Genomic DNA, 18675 nt, shown 5'->3' with positions numbered 1-18675 from the left:
AAACCAGTACAGTTTCAAGTTAGCAGTCAAAGTCTGAGGATGTCAAAGCTCGAGCGAGAACATCTTATCAAAACATCTAAACATGCTGTTACATCGATTATTTTTAAAGAAAGAAGAACATCCCAGTGTTTACATCCTCTTACTACTACAATTTGCCAACTCTAACAATACCTTTATTAATTAAGGAAAGACATGATGTACTTTATTATTTCATGTTGTTCATGGTCATGATTTATGTTGTGGAACATCTGTGAAACAAATTACTTCCTGCTATCACTTTGAGAAGTAATTGAGAAGTAAAAAAAAAAATCAATTCAATTTATTTGTAAAGGGCTTTTAACAATTGACATTGTCTCAAAGAAGCTTTTCAGATGTATAGAAATACAGAATAAACATTATGAAGATTAAAATGAAGTTACTATATATCTTTAATATTTCTATATATCTAATATTTATCCCAATGAGCAAGCCTGTCTTCACACAGAAAACTTCAAACTGTATCCACAATTACTGTGTTAATTACAGTGTTAGTACAGGATCAATAGCATATCAGGTTAATAATTAATATAAAGGTACGGTGGCTTAGTGGTTAGCACGTTCGCCTCACACCTCCAGGGTTGGGGGTTCGATTCCCGCCTCCGCCTTGTGTGTGTGGAGTTTGCATGTTCTCCCCGTGCCTCGGGGGTTTCCTCCGGGTACTCCGGTTTCCTCCCCCAGTCCAAAGACATTCATGGTAGGTTGATTGGCATCTCTGGAAAATTGTCCATAGTGTGTGATTGCGTGAGTGAATAAGAGTGTGTGTGCCCTGCGATGGGTTGGCACTCCGTCCAGGGTGTATCCTGCCTTGATGCCCAATGACGCCTGAGATAGGCACAGGCTCCCCGTGACCCGAGGTAGTTTGGATAAGCGGTAGAAAATGAGTGAGTGAGAGAATGAAGTGTGATATGAAGTGTAGCTGAACTACAGTCAGCGCTCCTGTAAAAACCTGAAAATGAATCAACACCTTCTGACCAATCAGAATCAAGAATTTAACAGCAACATGATATAATGGTTGGATCTAACTTCTGATATGGTGATTAAATTGATCACAGCTTTTCTTCTCTGAAAATAAAGGATTTTAGAAATTGGAGATCGTTTCATAAAAGAGTTACAAAAACATGTTTGGATGGAAATTGTACTTCTGTGTTTTCAGAACCTGTGTAAAGAAATATTCAACTTGTTTAATATAAAAATAGCCGAATATTAAATTTCTTCTTCTAGTTTTCGCTTTTATAATATTGTAATAAATAAACAGCCTCCTGTGCCGTGTGATCCAGCACACACGTGGAAACAACCCAAATGTGACACGTTTCCCATCCTGCCGCTCAGCAGGTACACACAGCACCAACTCATCCAGTATGCTGTGTGCATTTTTTTTTCTTTTCTTTCCTTTTATTTCAGTAACCTTTAGGGCTGGTGAGGAACTTCTCTCATGTGATCAGCATCTAAGCTGTGATCTCACCTCGTATTTTTAGCACCAAAGTAGCACTTCTCGGAGCTCACAGCTCTCACACTCTGCGTGGAGGAGAGATTCCCGTTGTACACGCAGTGGAAACACTACACAGAGAGCTGTGTGTGTGCTGCAGGAGGAAGCGACCAGCTTTTACTGATTACTGTATACTCAGCACCTGCTGTGCTCCACACTTTTTTTTTACCAGGAGTGCAGGTGTTTTGATTTGGTGATTAATTGCATCAGCGATGAGGAGCTTAAAAAAAGGTCACAGTACACCAAGGGACCACAGCGTCTACTCAGATTATAAAGATGATCCGAAGGTATTGCACAATATATGCACTCGTTTTCAGGACAAAGAATTACACAACAATGTGGTTTGAGACTCAGTGGTTATCCTGCTCTGTTTGTTAACCCTGTGTTTTTAAGTGTCTTCTAGATGGCGGTTAGCAGCAGGAGGTCTTGAATAGTCCAGAAAAGGCAACAATTTTCCCCTCATACACCTCATAGAGTGTGTTTGTTAGTGTGTGATTGTGTGTGTGTGTGTGTGTGTGTGAGTTGGGGGGGTGCTGTTAATGTGAGTGTTAGAGAGTGTGTGTGTGTGTTTGTGCATGTGTGTGCATAGGTGTGTGTGTGGGGGGAGTATGTTAATTTGAGTGTTAGAGTGTGTTTGTTAGTATGTGTGTGGGGGGAGTATGTTAATGTGAGTGTTAGAGTGTGTTTGTTAGTATGTGTGTGGGGGTAGTATGTTAATGTTAGTGTTAGAGTGTGTTTGTTAGTGTGTGAGTGGGGGTAGTATGTTAATGTTAGTGTTAGAGTGTGTTTGTTAGTGTGTGAGTGGATGTAGTATGTTAATGTTAGTGTCAGAGTGTGTTTGTTAGTATGTGTGTGGGGGTAGTATGTTAATGTTAGTGTCAGAGTGTGTTTGTTAGTGTGTGAGTGGGGGTAGTATGTTAATGTTAGTGTTAGAGTGTGTTTGTTAGTGTGTGAGTGGATGTAGTATGTTAATGTTAGTGTCAGAGTGTGTTTGTTAGTATGTGTGTGGGGGTAGTATGTTAATGTTAGTGTCAGAGTGTGTTTGTTAGTGTGTGAGTGGGGGTAGTATGTTAATGTTAGTGTTAGAGTGTGTTTGTTAGTGTGTGAGTGGGGGTAGTATGTTAATGTTAGTGTTAGAGTGTGTTTGTTAGTATGTATATGTGTGGGGGGGGGGAAGGAGGGTAAGGTGAGTGTTAAGAGTCTGTTTGTTAGTGTGTGTTAGAGTGTGTGTATGGGGGGGTGTTTATGTGAGTGTTAGAATTTCCCACTTACACATAATAAAAATTCCACCCTGAATCTAACCACTATTAGATATGTTTATATTTTGCTGCATTTTGATTATTTCCACAATCAAGTTAGCTGCTGTTTGACAGCAAAAGAAAAAAATCAGGGATTGAAACACAAGGGTTTCTATAAATGATCGTATACAGTCTGAATCGGATATGTTATGGAACTCTTGTGAGTCAAATAATGAATATTAATGAGCACTCGGATCTGCTTATGAATATTAATCAATAGTGGGCGGTCTGAGTAAAGAGTTGAAAGATGATGAAAGTACGCAGTCTATTTATTAAAAATAAATAAGCAGGGTTTCCAGAATACAAATCGCCGGAGACGTGTTTCACAGACACACAAAGATGGAGGAATATTATAAGATGGCACCTATAAAACCAAAGCGAATAAACAGCATCCTGCTTAAACTAATTAGAAAGACAGCGAGAGAAACCTGAGCAAATAAGCCAATGACAGATTACATTAATATATGAAAGTGGGGGCGAGAGAGAGAGTGAGTGTGAGAGAGAGAGAGAGAATGGGAGCAAGAGAGGGAGAGAGGGGGAGAGAGAGAGAGAGAGAGAGAGGGAGAGAGAGAGAATGAGAGCAAGAGAGTGAGATAGGGAGAGAGAGGGGAGAGAGAGAGAGAGAGAGAGAGAGAGAGAGAGAGAGAGAGAATGAGAGCAAGAGAGGGAGAGAGAGAGAGAGAGAGAGAGAGAGAGAGAATGAGAGCAAGCGAGGGAGAAAGAGAGAGAGAGAGAGAAGCGAGAGAGAAAAAGAGAGAGAGAGCGAGAGAGAGAGCGAGAGAGAGAGAGAGAGATTGAGAGTAATAGAGGGAGAAAAAAGAGAGAGAGAGAGAGAGAGAGAGAGAGCGAGAGAAAGAGAGTAAGAGAGAGCAAGAGAGAAAGAAGGAGAGAGAGCAAGAGAGAAAGAAGGAGAGAGAGAGAAGGAGAGAGAGAGAGAGAGAACGTGAGGGGGGTTGATGGTTGCAGCATTGGTCATGAAGCACTCTGTATACTTTCATGCATCTTAATCATTTTATTACAGACATGTTCTTTGTACCGTCTCAGTTAAAGCATGAAATAGAGAACTCCAAAACTGCAATCATGGAAATAGACACTTCTCTCCTGTCTCTTTCTGTAGAAATGAGCCTCAACAACGGTCTGGACATAAGGGTGGTTATATCAGGGGCATTCCAGAGTTAAACAAGCCATCTGGGATTCTTCTCCACCTAGAACCAAAAGATGGTGCCATTTATAAATGCAGCTACAAGTGTAGGTTGGAAGTGGTCCATTTGTCACCTGCCTTCTCAGTGACAGTGACAGCAGCCTGTCCCACATCCCACACGATCACCAAGGCTGTTACGATGGAAACGTGCAGAAAGTCACAGAGGGGGAAAAAAAAAACACAGGAGAAGAAACGTATATAGTCTACAACACCTCCTCTAGGTCAGAAGTGTGAGCCTTGGCATTATTCCACTCTGGCAGGTGATGAAATGTGTGCTTTGACTAGCAAACTGCACACAGCTGTGCCAATAAAGCTCAGGTAGGGCAGGGGGCCAGCCGGGGAGCGAGGGATACAGAGATGGTTAGATAAAGTGTGTGGTGGATGACGGTAGTGAGCGAGTAATGTACGGCCGGAGAAGGAGCTTGTGAGGTAAGATGAAAGACGGGACATGAAAAACATGAACGCTGCACACAGGCATGTCATGTCGTGTGTGTAACCTCTCACTGTACGTCCTTCCTCAAACATGTCTCGTCATACTTCCCAATAATTTGCAGTTACTTCCTCATTCACATGTTTTTCTCTCCAAAGCAATTAGAAATGGACAAACTATTATATATACAGCCTTAAGGAAAAAAAAAAAAAAAAACTGTTGCAATAGGTATTTTGCTGGCATGGTCTCGGCACCCAGGAGATGTATCAAGAATAGATCTAGAAATATATATTAATATATAGAAATAAATATTAAAATGACTGTATCAGACTTGTCAAAGACCTGCACTTAAACACTGCGGGAAAAAAACACAGTCTTCTTTTATTCCCAATAAAAACACCAGAGACAAATCAGTATCAATCTGGAATGATTGACAGTTCATCTCCCCAAAATAAAGTGATACTCTGTAGAAGCCCCGCCTCCTTTACAACATCAAACCAAGTGGAGATGTGAGCATCGATGTGAGCATCTTCCACTGAAAACGTGAGAAAAATCACCTTTATCGTAATGGGCATGGTTTCTTGGGATGGTGCCGCCCCCATACGCAGGGCACAAGGGCTCACTGAGAGGTCTGACGAGGACGAGAATGATATAAATCATATGTCTTGGCTTTCACAGTCACTAAGAACTAGGCATATGTGAATAAAGAAATGTTTGTTATTAAATATGGAATGCATTGTGAAATCTAATCTAATCTAATCTAATCTAATCTAATCTAATCTAATCTATAATGAATATAACTGTTGGTACAATCTAGATCTACTCAAACAGCCTACAGATAAAAAGGGTCTACTGGGATTTTCCTTATTTTGTTTTCCAGTTCTGTTTCATTCTTTTACTGTGAGGCAATAACAGTGATAGAACTGTAAAGGTGGTATATATCAGCGTATAACTGTAAATGAGCTGCTGAGAAGCGTTCAGATCTAACATACCTCCGATTAAATATTTCAGCACTATATATAAATGCTGCAGTGTTGAAGTGTCCAATCACCGCAGCACAACGAGCTCCAGATACCATTTGAATGCAGGAAAAGTCTAAAAGTCCTCCAGTAGTCTGAAAATCAACAGCAGAAAGATTTTTCAAATATAAAAAAAGTAGCGTTGTACAATAGTGTCACACTATTCACAATCATTTGAGTTATTTGTATCTAGAAACATCTGTATACCTTCAAGTTCATTTAAAACTACAACAAAAAGTCTCTGTTTAGTGAGAAGATCATGAATTCCAATGCTGATAGGGGACACACACACTCACACACTCACACACACACACACAAACATATACATACATACATACATACACACAAATACATACACACACACTCGCATACACAAACATACACACACTCACACACACTCGCATACACAAACATACACACACTCACACACACACACACACACTCACACACACACACACACACACACAAACATATACATACACACAAATACATACACACACACACTCGCATACACAAACATACACACACTCACACACACACTCACACACATACACACACTCGCATACACAAACATACACACACACACACTCACACACATACACACACACACACTCGCATACACAAACATACACACACATGCACACGCACACTCACACACAACAAACACACACACTTGTTGCACTGACTGAAATGTTGAAAGTGTTCGTAAAAGAATCGTAAGAGGACCAGAGCCCGAAGCTTTCACTCCAAACAGCTTTTTCCATGTGATTATTTTCCCAGTGAACTGGTTCTCTCTTCCTACTATAGATCCTGGCACTCAGGAGAACTGACTCCGCCATGACGAGAGAACTGTGACGGCATTTTAATAATTTAAACTCGGCACTCAATTACACCCGAGCGAATCCTGGGACAAGGGCTCATGACATATGAGTAACAGAAAGGATTTAGTACAGTCTGAAACTCCATCCAGACTAATTAAGCTGTTTCAGTGACCAGCCTAATAACAGCACGTACATGGCAGAAGACAAGAGAACCAAATATATCCTGATTTTATTTACATGTACAGTCTCCAATATACAGTATGGATCACAGAATATAGGATTAAGAAATTTCCTGTACTGTATTATGCAATACAGTAGAGTTACTTACAAAAAACCTGCTACATATTTATAATTACATACATATAGAAATTTTATTTTATTTTAAAAATGCTCAAAAAATTGAACACAAATTTTTTTTTCAATTTTTTCAATTTGTAAAAGATAAGTACAAAATTTAACATGATGGCCATGAGATTATGACAATTTCTAATAATATTAATATGATATGGTCATGGGGGGCACGGTGGCTTAGTGGTTAGCACGTTTGCCTCACACCTCCAGGGTTGGGGGTTCGATTCCCGCCTCCACCTTGTGTGTGTGGAGTTTGCATGTTCTCCCCGTGCCTCTGGGGTTTCCTCCGGGTACTCCGGTTTCCTCCTCCGGTCCAAAGACATGCATGGTAGGTTGATTGGCATCTCTGGAAAATTGTCTGAAGTGTGTGATTGCATGAGTGAATGAGAGTGTGTGTGCCCTGCGATGTTTTGGCACGCCGTCCAGGGTGTATCCTGCCTTGATGCCCAATGACGCCTGAGGCTCCCCATGACCCGAGATAGTTCGGATAAGTGGTAGAAAATGAGTAAGAGTGATATGGTCATATCACCACATTAATGCTTGTTCATATTTAGTCTTGATCAGCATTCTGCATGTATTCTTCAGTAAATCAGGAATATCTTTGCAAAGTGTTTAAGTAATACTAACTGTATAAACTTCACGATTAGTTCCAGAGACTGGTAGAGAAAAAAATCTGTCTATACTCCAACTCACTCCAATTGGCCTGAGATTAACAAGAGGATATTTTTTTGATGAAGACGACAAAGCGCTTCTGTAAGTACCAGTGTACAAGGCTGTGTGCCAAATGCTGGAAGTATAAATGTATTTTATTTTATTTTGACTCGACTATCTGCTAACCCTGTACCTTTAAAGAGGTGTGTATGTTGAGCGACACAGTGGGCAGCTTTTAAGCGTTTAACTACAAGCGACTGCTGTATTTCTAACATGACAACACGCGCTGACTCACTCTGCATGCTGTGATGTCACATTTTTTGCTTTGATCACACTCTTGGTTTGACTGTAGTACTCAGAGTGCACACACGCACACCATGCACACATGCGCACACACACACACACAACATGCTCACACACCCAGCTTTTTCTGCCAACGCGTTCTAAAAATACCCGTCTCAAGAGCCCTCACTAGTCTGTGTGTGTGTGCGTGTGTGCAATGTAGTGTAAGCATTTGTGTATAGTGTAGTGTAGTGAGAGCATAATGTAGTGTGTGTGTACTGTATAGTGTAGAGAGTGTGGGTGTATATGTGTGTGTATCGTAGAGTGTATGCGTGTATAGAGTAGAGAATGCGGAGAATGCGTGCGTGTGTGTGTGTGTGTGTGTGTTGTACAAGGCTAAATCACTCGATCACAGTAAGACTCTGCCTGATGTCTGTATTCAGTGTCATCTTTGCAGTAGGTCACAGACTGAGAGAGATATTAAAGGTAAAGTGAGTGAAAGCAAATACAATCCAAATACATGACTGGAAAAAAGCTGCAAAAGTCATTTAAAAATACAGATATACATTTTGTAAGTAAGGCATGAGACCGGTTGTGCCACTTCAGTCACTAATGGTAAAGGAAGCTAATATCTTAGCAAGGGCTATAGTTAGAACTGGTGACTTCAGTCCAAAAGCTACTTCAATATTTATGCTGGGAAATTTCCTCGTATTCAGACGGGTCACGCATGTGTTTCTGGCTCTGCCATTTTGGTTATGCAAATCACCTTGGATGCAGATCAAGCCTCCGATTTTCACTGAGTGGACACGTTAGACGTTTATTTTGCATTCCATTTTTTCTATTTTAATACAAATGACATAATAAGTAATCGTTTTATCATGTTGAGATACATCACATAGCATGCTCACACACACACACACACACACACACACACACACACACACACACACACACACACACACAAATTCACACCTAATGTTATTTGACAGTTGCCAACATGTTTCAGGAAGTTGGGAGGAAACCAGAGAACCCAAAGGAAAACAACATTTTGTACCTCAAAAATCCTGTCCATTCCTGATGGTGTAGAAAGACAGCAGATGACATGAACAGAAGAAACCACAAACCGTGTAATGGGCAAATGGGGAGTGAAACTCAACGAAAGACTGTCACAGAGGGAGCAGCTAAGCTTTCTTCCACTCCACGAAAGGCACTAAAGTCAGAAGTAACTGTCAATCAGCAAGCCCCATCAGTCATGGAAGCCTTGAGCGATTGGCAGCATGTCAGGAAGAATGTGGGCGAGAAAGTCATTCACACAGTCCCACGCTGGCCATGTTCACACCACATTTTTGTTCACTCAACAGCATACGGCGTCTGGAGCACGTTTTTCCTTCTCGGTCTGCTTTGTGCAAAATAAAAAATAAAAAAAAAGCTCTCTTCTTGCCAGAGCCTTGCTGAATTCTTTCCCTCTCTCGCTAACAAAAGGAATCTCCCTGACTCCAGCTTTTATTCCATCCTCTCTGCAGCTATTTCCTGCTAGAGCTTACATAACCACTAACTGGTCCGTGTCAAAGGCCCAGTCAAAACAATCCAGAAGAACCATCATGGAATAATTAGTGTGTATATATTCTCAACATTAGCTTGACAAAGTCCAGGTACAGGAATGGTATGATGGTATGTCTTACAAATACCAAGTACCAAATGTTTTACACACAAGGAGCCATTTGAGACCTGCTAAAGGGTTTTATTCCATAACGGATATTAAAGGAGCATTTGATGGATAATGGATACCTCGTTTTGATGACAGATAACATGATTATGGGACAGCACTTTACGTTTTCCTCATATGAGCACATATAAATCGCATCAGTGTGATCTGGGAAAAAAACACAAAATGTGGAAATATTCCTGCACTGTATAGAGACTCAGTATTGGTAATCTTGATTGGATATGAATTTTATATACTGACAATAAGTTATGCTAATTTTATACAGGATAAAGTAGTATAATTTTTTTACATCTTAATAAGATGAAATAACTAATTTATTTTTAAAGCGTTGGACTATTGCTTGGAAGGTCATGGGTTCAAATCTCAGAACCACCAAACTACCACCACTTGGACTTCATTCTCTCACTCACTCATTTTCTACCGCTTATCCGAACTACCTCGGGTCACGGGGAGCCTGTGCCTATCTCAGGCGTCATCGGGCATCAAGGCAGGATACACCCTGGACGGAGTGCCAACCCATCGCAGGGCACACACACACTCTCATTCACTCACGCAATCACACACTACGGACAATTTTCCAGAGATGCCAATCAACCTACCATGCATGTCTTTGGACCGGGGGAGGAAACCAGAGTACCCAGAGGAAACCCCCGAGGCACGGGGAGAACATGCAAACTCCACACACACAAGGCGGAGGCGGGAATCGAACCCCCAACCCTGGAGGTGTGAGGCAAATGTGCTAACCACTAAGCCACCGTGCCCCCCTTGGACCATATACACTAAAGGTAAATTTAAAAGAAAAAATAATTAAGGATATACACCTGTACTGTAAGAATAGCCATTGTATTTGGACAAAACCTAATGCCACCCAATACAAGAAGTTAGAGTGTACATAGAGTTTGAAATGCATGTACATTTAGTAGGTGCATTTTTTCAGTATAGGCATCATTTTATTGTGAGTTCAAATCCCCGCACAGCCAAGCTGCGACTGCTTGGCCGTTGAGCAAAGATCTAAACCTTTTCTTTTCACTTTTCCAGTTAAATACAGGTCATTCCCTGTTTCATCGTAATATCTAGTCAGGCAGTTAGAGGCGGCCACATTAGTAATCTGTAATCAGAAGCATGAGCTAAAGTAATGGACCGTTGCCTCCTCCAGTGTTGATAACTGTATCTAGTTAAGAAACAAGTGAGGGTGTAAGAGCCCTTTGCGGATTCACAGAGGCATATAAATCAGCACCACAAGTGCCACAATTATTACATTCTCCTTAGCATTTCCCTGCTGTAGCTCCTCAGCGGTGGAGATAGACTAGATAAGAGATGAATGGAAAAGGAGACACATTATATGCTAGGTCAAAGTTCATTACAGTGAAGAAAGAGACTAGGATGTCTAAATGAGCATCAATTTAAAACTCTGGTTCTCTGCTAAGGTCAAAGCTAGTGCTTGTATGTTCTGCATATTCATAGTTTTTAACAGTCCTGTGAGCCAGAGAACCGATCATTTCTTGAGCAGCGCTACAGAACAATATCACAGTTCAGGTTTTATTAAAAACAGCATGGGCAAAAATGGTAGGGTTGATTTCTTTTTTTATAATAATGATTAGAGATGAGCCGGATACTCGGCTGAAACGAGTATCCGGTACGGATAAAGCACTTCTGCCGACTACGAGTATTATACGAGTAATACGAGTCAATATCTGTGCTCGGATTGAATGAAAATCATCATTGGGTATCTGATTGTGTCAGCGTTCTGTGATAGGCTAGTCACAGCGCCCCTCCCCTACACACATACAGATGTATTGTGTTGCTGTGTCTCGCTCTGCTCACTCACAGTCACACACAGAATAGCTCTCTGTCTCTCCCTCAGTCACTCGGGTTCGCGGGTCTTTTCCGTTAACGTTTAGGGTTTCTTCAGCTTTTTACTTCGGGTTGTAACGTTAATAATACGTACTTACTAACCAGTAGAGTTCTGGTAAACGTGGGTTCGTTCAGACGTGGTGCTTGCTTGGTAGAATGCGACTCGCATTGCGTCTCTGCCTGTCGGAGATTTTTTTTCTTTTTTAAACCTTCAGCTGTCTCTAACCAGTAACCAGACACTGAGTGTCTGACACGTTTTTGCTGTATTTCATAAAAACATAAAGGTAGTAAGCTTGTGTTATAAATATTACAAATTAATTATTACCGGTTAAAGCCCCGCCCATTCCCGCCTACTTCCGGGTTAGGCCCCACCCACTCCGAGTACAGATACAGATACGGATAATTCATATGGTTAACAGATACAGATACAGATACAGATAATGCTGTACTCGCTCATCCCTAATAATGACATGCTATTTGCTAGCGTCCAAAACAAAAATAGCGAAAAATAGTTATTCACACAATTATAGGCCAACTGTGATCTTCCAACACAAGAGAATTATTCTTTCATTCATTCATCATCAGTAACAGATTCATCCTTATTTGAAAATATGTCCTTTCAGTGCATGGTGCAGTTCTGACCTGTTCTCAGGTGATTTTATTTTGAGAGTACAGCATGTACTGTAAGCATGTAAGCTTTTGTGTACATATACATTTGTTTTGTCTCCAGCACTGACCTGTCACTTGTGTATAACCCAATGCATTGTTTATTGTGTCTTAAGCTCTTAATAGTTTGTCTATGCCTTTTTTGTTGTCACATTGCATAAATCTTTGCCCCTGTGTCGTTAGGTCCAAGTCTTGATACTGAGTGTCCTATTTTCTAATTCTGCAACTTCCTGGTTTTAACCCTCTTAACCATTACACTGAAAATCGACTTATCAGACATTTTCAATCAGTATAAACATATAAATTATTTTACTGATGCAACTCCGATATAAAATGAGTCAAAATGAGGACACTGTTAGCTTTCAGCATGAGACATTTTTCCAACTGTTTTTTTTTAAAGGTAAAAACTTAGACAGAATTTGAGTAATAGAAAAAACTAACTGTTGTTGTTGTTTTTTTCTGAAACCTTCCTATGAATATATTGCCCCAAGCAGGAAAGGTAAAAACAGAAATACTTACAAAAGAATACAAATTGTTAAAGGACTAAGTGTCTACATTCATATGAGTCATTAACCAACACTGTGGAGTGAGACACGGTAAAGACATTTTATCCTGAACACTGGCACAACAAAACAGATTCTGATTTATTTTTTTTTTTTGATAAAATGCTTGTTTTCTGGATTATCCTTGCATGTTTTCTGCCTGTGTTTTGACCTACACTATAGACATTGAATATGATATGTGGATTTAATAAAAAAGGGTTTACTCACTGCCTTCAATCACCATATATTACACTGGTTAATGTCAAAGGGGATGCCAGGAATATGAGGCACAAGGCAGGAAAATAACCTGGATGGGACTCCAGCTTGGACTCCACAGGGCACCATGTACTCACACACACATATATTCACACACTCATTCATACTTAGCTAATACACAGACAATCATTAAACATCAGAGGAAAACCACATGGATACATGTAGGATCTTGCAAAACGCTGTACTTATGGTTACACAGTAACCTGCGGGACCTCAGGATTAAACCAGGGACCTGAAGAATGTGAGAGGGCAAATCTACCGGTAAATCTACTATCAAATAGCATGTGCATCAAATCAGTGCTTTCTTCAGTGCTGGATCCACATACACGAAGCCTGGTGCTCATGAAATTGCATTATACTGTACTATATAGGTTTGTATTCAATAAGATAAAACACTCATTAAGATAAAACACTCATAAGCTAATTTTCCCAAGGGCACATTGTAAAGTTTCCCACCACTATTATCCACTGATATAATGCTGTAGCTGCAAAGTGGGGATTATATAAGCAGAAGATATTAATGATCATCACTCAGTGCCGTATGTTTCATCACTAATGGCTAATGGAGACACAGCATGCAATGTCTGGGTGCTCCTAAAATCTACTCCTGACCTTCTGTGAGCTTATACAGATATGAGAGTGGACTGCTAACTGGTTTCTACTGACTTTAATTGCACAGAAGCAGGAGGTGCGCACAAAGGCGCTCTTTCACAGACCAACTGGAAACGAGTCAATCGATTGAAATCCTGAGTGTAGATAGCTAGCAAACTCCACGCTGCACATATCTGCCTGCCTTCTACCTTCTAATAAAAACTCACACACAAAGAAAAAACATTTTTCCTTTCCAGAGACTCCTAACTGCTATCACTAAAATGAGGCACTTCCTAGGTTTGGTATTCTAGATAAGATTGCTTTTAAATTCAATTCAAACACTCAAAATGCATTCCGACACTCTGTGCTTGAAGCAACAGCAAATGAAAGCAAATGAAAGTGGATCAAAACAGGACAAAGAGACAGAGCCTGATACAATTGATGCAGTTCATCAACAAGTATTTTAATGTATAGAGGTATTTTCAGTCCTTTGCTAAAGATATGAACAGCCCCTTTGTGAGCAGAGAAACTTCTCGCTCAGCACTCTGCAAGGCTTTGGTAATTATACACCAAATGAATAAATTCATAAGCCCTGGTGCAGGTAATTAACTCATTGTTTAACGATTAGAGGCAGACATCAAAAGGAGAAAGAGAGACAGTAAGATTAGGAGTGAGAATGTGTCCAAAAAAAAGTGATCATAAGTATGTAAAACAGAATGAATATGCCGGGATTGAGAAATGGAAAAAGATTCGAAATGAAAGCCTGTGATTATGATATCTTTAGACGTCGGTGCTATATTAGTTTTAGCAACGATGTAGTATTTGAGTGAGTGGTTTCTTCAGGAATGGGGAAGTAAGAGAACAGATTTGGTCATTAGGGTCACTGGACCTGTCTAAATACCCATTCAGATTCACTTTTTGAGCTCTGGCCTGGGAGTCAATTCTACAAGAAAACATTCTGAATATAGAATGTTGCTGAATATAGTTCTGAATATAGATTTTTCTCTTCAATAATCTTGAAAATCCATATTTTTGACTTGTTTTCACTGTCTTTATACTTTTCACTTATCTGAAAAACCCAACAGTCAGTTCAGTAGTTTTCTAGCTAATTCATTAGCTTTCCTGTGTCCCAGTTGCCTATCAAAACTGTTAGAACAGGGTCATTTTAATAGCATAATATCTTAAAGAAAATGTTGATATTCCAGATAATTTTGTTAAATCTTTTTTCAACTTTCATTTAAAAGAACTTAGCCAGCCAGGTGTTAGCAAGCTAATGTGATAGCCATCTTAATTGTCAGATGTTTTTCTGAGGGAAATGTTTATATTCCTGAATGTTTATATTGATTTTTTTTTTTTACTGTATCTAACCAAGTTAGTGGGGGATATATGAATCGCAAACCAAAGCAATGCTAGCTTGATAATCAGCCTAGCCTTTGCTTGACATTCATAATGTACCAAGCAATAGTCTTTTCAAAAATTTAATAGCTTTAAGTACTCACTTTCAAGGTACTACTCAAGTTCTCTCTGTCATGTTAGCTTACTAACTATAATATGGGACTACCGGGGATTTTACCTCAGCAAGAATAATTGCTAAAATTGGACAAAGATGGTGTTAGTTAATATCAAGTTACACGGCAAGTAATTTTCCTCTTCTGATGATTCACCCTCAGATCCTTTACTCACTCAGATGTAAATGCTTTGATGCACACTAGACTCTACAGATTTCTGTCAGGTTAAATGGAACCAGCAGTTCAGATTAAAGTACATAAGGATCACTTATTGTTTAGTGAAGTAGGGTGAGTCATTTTAGCCATCTTTCATCTCTAGCTATGTTCGTGTTTTGCCAGAATCTATGAGTGTTCAGCGACCATAATACAAAAACCTTTGATCGTCAACTTGACTGACACCCACTTGACGTGACTGATCTGTCTAATAATAAGAAGAAATAGGTGGTTCCCCCCCAAAAAAAAGTGTGTACAGAGTGCCTTATTCTGTGCCAAGCATTCCAGAGTTTGAACACTTTTCCTGGCAGTGATCACTGCTGGAGACAAATAAAACAGGATGGCAGATAAGACACAGAGGATGGGGGGGCGAGAGGAAAAAAATGAGACTGAACTGATTTCCATTCAGCTAGAATGAAAAGAAAAAAAAGAGAAATCAGAGAAAGTGATGGTAGCACATAGGGTTAGGGAAAAAGAGAGAGAGAGAGAGAGAGAGAGAGAGAGAGAGAGAGAGAGAGAGAGAGAGAGCAGGAGAGATCACTGACAGAAGTTAAAGTAGTGCTATCACTCTGACAGATTTATCTACGCACTGCTGCCCACAACCACAGCTGCATCCACAACTAGTATGTGATGTAGTCCCTGTGCAACATGCACACACTCTCTCTCTTTATCTCTCTCTCTCTCTCTCTCGCTGGACAGCACACACCCAGAAAACCTTCATCCACAAGTTATCAGATTCATATGCAATTCACATTCCGAATGTCCGCCCACAAACAGCTGAGTACAGAGTGGACAACTTTTTCCTTCTAAAGTTATTTTCACACACACACACACACACACACACACACACACACACACACACACACACACACACACACATAGACACACACATACACACACACATACACACACTTATTACTCAGGAAGGGTTTACGTATGAACGCAGATGAAGACTGAAAACCCAGGAAGATTGAAGTACTGAAAACTCAAAACTCTGATAGCTTGACGTCTTGATACTTATACATCCCAATAAAGTCTGAATGCTGTCGCAGACCAGAAGTGTATCTTCGTCCATTTATGGAAAAGTGGGCATGGCATTGCATCTATATATATTATATATTATATTGAAATCCATTTGAAATAATACAGTATATACTCATATTATATGTGAACATACAGAAAACCTATTTCAGCTTATCCCAGGGGATTCAGGGCACACAAGGCACAAGGCAGGGTATGCCCTAGACCTGGAACCAACCCATTACATGGCACAGCCCCTGAGGTCCAACCGTGTGCCCAGTAAATAATGTCAATGACGCTAATAAGATTTTGAATTAAAATGCGTTCTGCAAATAAAAATAGTTCAGAACTGTTAACATTGTTGTACACATTTAAATAATGTGCCTAATATTTTACTAGTTTTTACTGTGTTTAAATAAATAAACTGTAACGTTCTGTTCTCAAGGGAAGCAATAAATGTTTTCTTCACGTTAAAGGGGCTGCAAAAAAGCTGAAAAGCTCCTGGACTAAAGACAGCTTGACTTTCGCACATAGAAAATGGAATGCATCACACAGACACCGTTTGCCAGTGCAGTAAGGAAACATGGACATAAAAGTGTTAGAAGGATATGTGGTGAAAAAAGATAGCAGAGTGAAAGATAGAAGGTGATAAAGAAAAACAGCAGAGATAACAAAGAGAGAGCATAAAAGCACATGTAGTGTGTGTGAAGAAAATAGTGAAGGCCAGAAGTGAGAACGAATACAAAAAGAGAGAGCAGGTGGAGGAGGTGAAAGGACAGGGACCTTTCAGCCCTCAGGAAGAAAGACGGATTGAGAAGGAGGTGGAGGACGAAGGGGAAAAAATAACTACAATAATCACTGTGGCACAGAAGATAGAAAGGAATGACCTCTCACCACCCGGCTTAACACACGACTACTACTGAGGGAGGAGCAGAAACAACATGATACACAGCACAGAGTCAGTCAGGCTCGCTCCCTCCATCAACACAGCATTTCACACCTATTAGATCTGACTGAACTCCTACAGACCAGATGACTAAAGCCTTCATTTAGCAATGTGGACAAGGTCACTGTCTTGTACACGTTCTCCGGGCCTGACGGCTTAAAACCCGTGTTGGGATCGATGTGTTGTGAAATGATTTGTGTTTTAGGATTCAGTAAGTCAGCAGTAAGCAGATATTTAATCAGTGGGTGGGTACATTAACAGCTTAAGGTACTCACTTCTCAAGACTACTCTTGAAATATGCAATTTACAGCAAAATCAAGCATCTTTGTCTACAACAATCACAGAAAAATCCTGAATTGACTGTTTAGTATCATATACAGCATAACAGTTTAGTAACCTCTATAAAAATGTAATGAGGCAGCAGAAATGTGTTTTTTTTCTGGTTTTCCCTTACTGCAAGTCTTTGATGATGATGCTAAGGCTGTAGACATATACAATATATTTTTTTAATAAAATTTGTAAAGTTAACATCATGGACATGAGGGACGTGGCAATTCAGCAGTTAAGGTGTTAGACTACCAATCGAAAGGTTCTGAGCTTGAATGCTAGGTCCACCAAGCCGTGACAGTTGGGCCCCTGAGCAAGGCCCTTAACCCTTAATTTGCTCAGCTATATTAAATAAGATAAATAATTTAAGTCACTCTGTATAAGATTGTATGAAAAAAATGGACAAAGTGGAACTAAGTTTTTAATTTATCTCTATGCAGACCATTGCCAACAAATCAAGTGAAATCAAGTCTCTTGTTGAACAAATGATCTATCTGTAGTGATTAAAGTATTGGCACCCCTGACATCACTCACTTACTGTTGCTCAAGCTTGTGTATACTTACTTAGACAAGCAACATTCCAATGCAATGGATTTATATTTAGCATATTTAGAGTAGTGTTTTATCCACCAATTAAAGGATTGCATGAATAAAACTCATTATAGCTGTAAGGAATGATTAGCTAAAAGGAATAAAGTTACAGAACACAATAGAAAACACATCAGCCCATAAAATTAATGGCTATAATAGTCCTTAATAAAAGGAGCTTATGATTGGAAACAACTGTCCAAATCCAGCTTAAAGGCCCAAATACAATGATAATTACATATAAGAAAAAAATCTTTTGTCATGCCTTTACAGAGGGGATGAGTAAGCGGTGAACAGGTATCACGTAGCTGTTTAGAGGGAAGCTCAGTGTCCAGCTTTAGCAGGTCTGTATAAATCTCTGATGTTGGATTGTGATGGGACTTTCTGCAATTGCCACTCTGTCTGTCCACATCTGTGTCTGCTTGGCTCCAGCTATTGTCACCATTCCCTGCCAAACACAGACAGAGAAACATATAAACCTTAAGAAAAAAGTTCTTCTTTCTGTGCAAAATTGTCAGAGATCACAGCTTGGGATTTTCCATTTTAGAGCAACAAGTGGGATCCGTATAAATGGTGATCATGTAAGATCATGTAGGATGTAATGGAGGTTCAACTTGATGGCTCACGAGTCTCAGTGAACTACATTCTACGCAATAATGTCGTAACCTGACATTTTGGACTATAAGGAAGGAATTATATCACTGTGTTAACCTTCCGTCATTGAATGTTTCCATTTCAACCCACACTGGAACAACCGGCAGTTTTAAAGGTGCCATTTTAGAGACTCTCTTCACGACATGCTGTAATCATATCACTTCAAAGACAAGGACACAACTGGGC

General features: G+C 39.9%; 1 protein-coding gene across 3 annotated transcripts in view; it reads right to left on the bottom strand.

Moving 5' to 3' along the window:
- Window positions 1–18675, bottom strand: part of atxn1a (ataxin 1a) — a 99425-nt gene that overhangs the window by 54789 nt on the left and 25961 nt on the right. Inside the window, exon 1 of one of the 3 annotated variants that reach the window (XM_060897557.1) lies at window positions 5447–5468. The exons of 1 other annotated variant lie outside the window; for it this stretch is intronic. The gene's annotated coding sequence lies outside the window, so the exon portion shown is untranslated. Of the gene's footprint in view, window positions 1–5446; window positions 5469–18101; window positions 18284–18675 lie in introns of those variants that run through there. One more of the 3 variants, XR_009650194.1, reaches the window with a different exon arrangement.

The sequence above is a fragment of the Tachysurus vachellii genome, chromosome 21 (assembly GCF_030014155.1).
Source record: "Tachysurus vachellii isolate PV-2020 chromosome 21, HZAU_Pvac_v1, whole genome shotgun sequence".
NCBI lineage: Eukaryota > Metazoa > Chordata > Actinopteri > Siluriformes > Bagridae > Tachysurus > Tachysurus vachellii.
The sequence above is the reverse complement of the archived record's forward strand: the minus strand, read 5'-3'. Positions and strand labels throughout refer to the sequence as shown.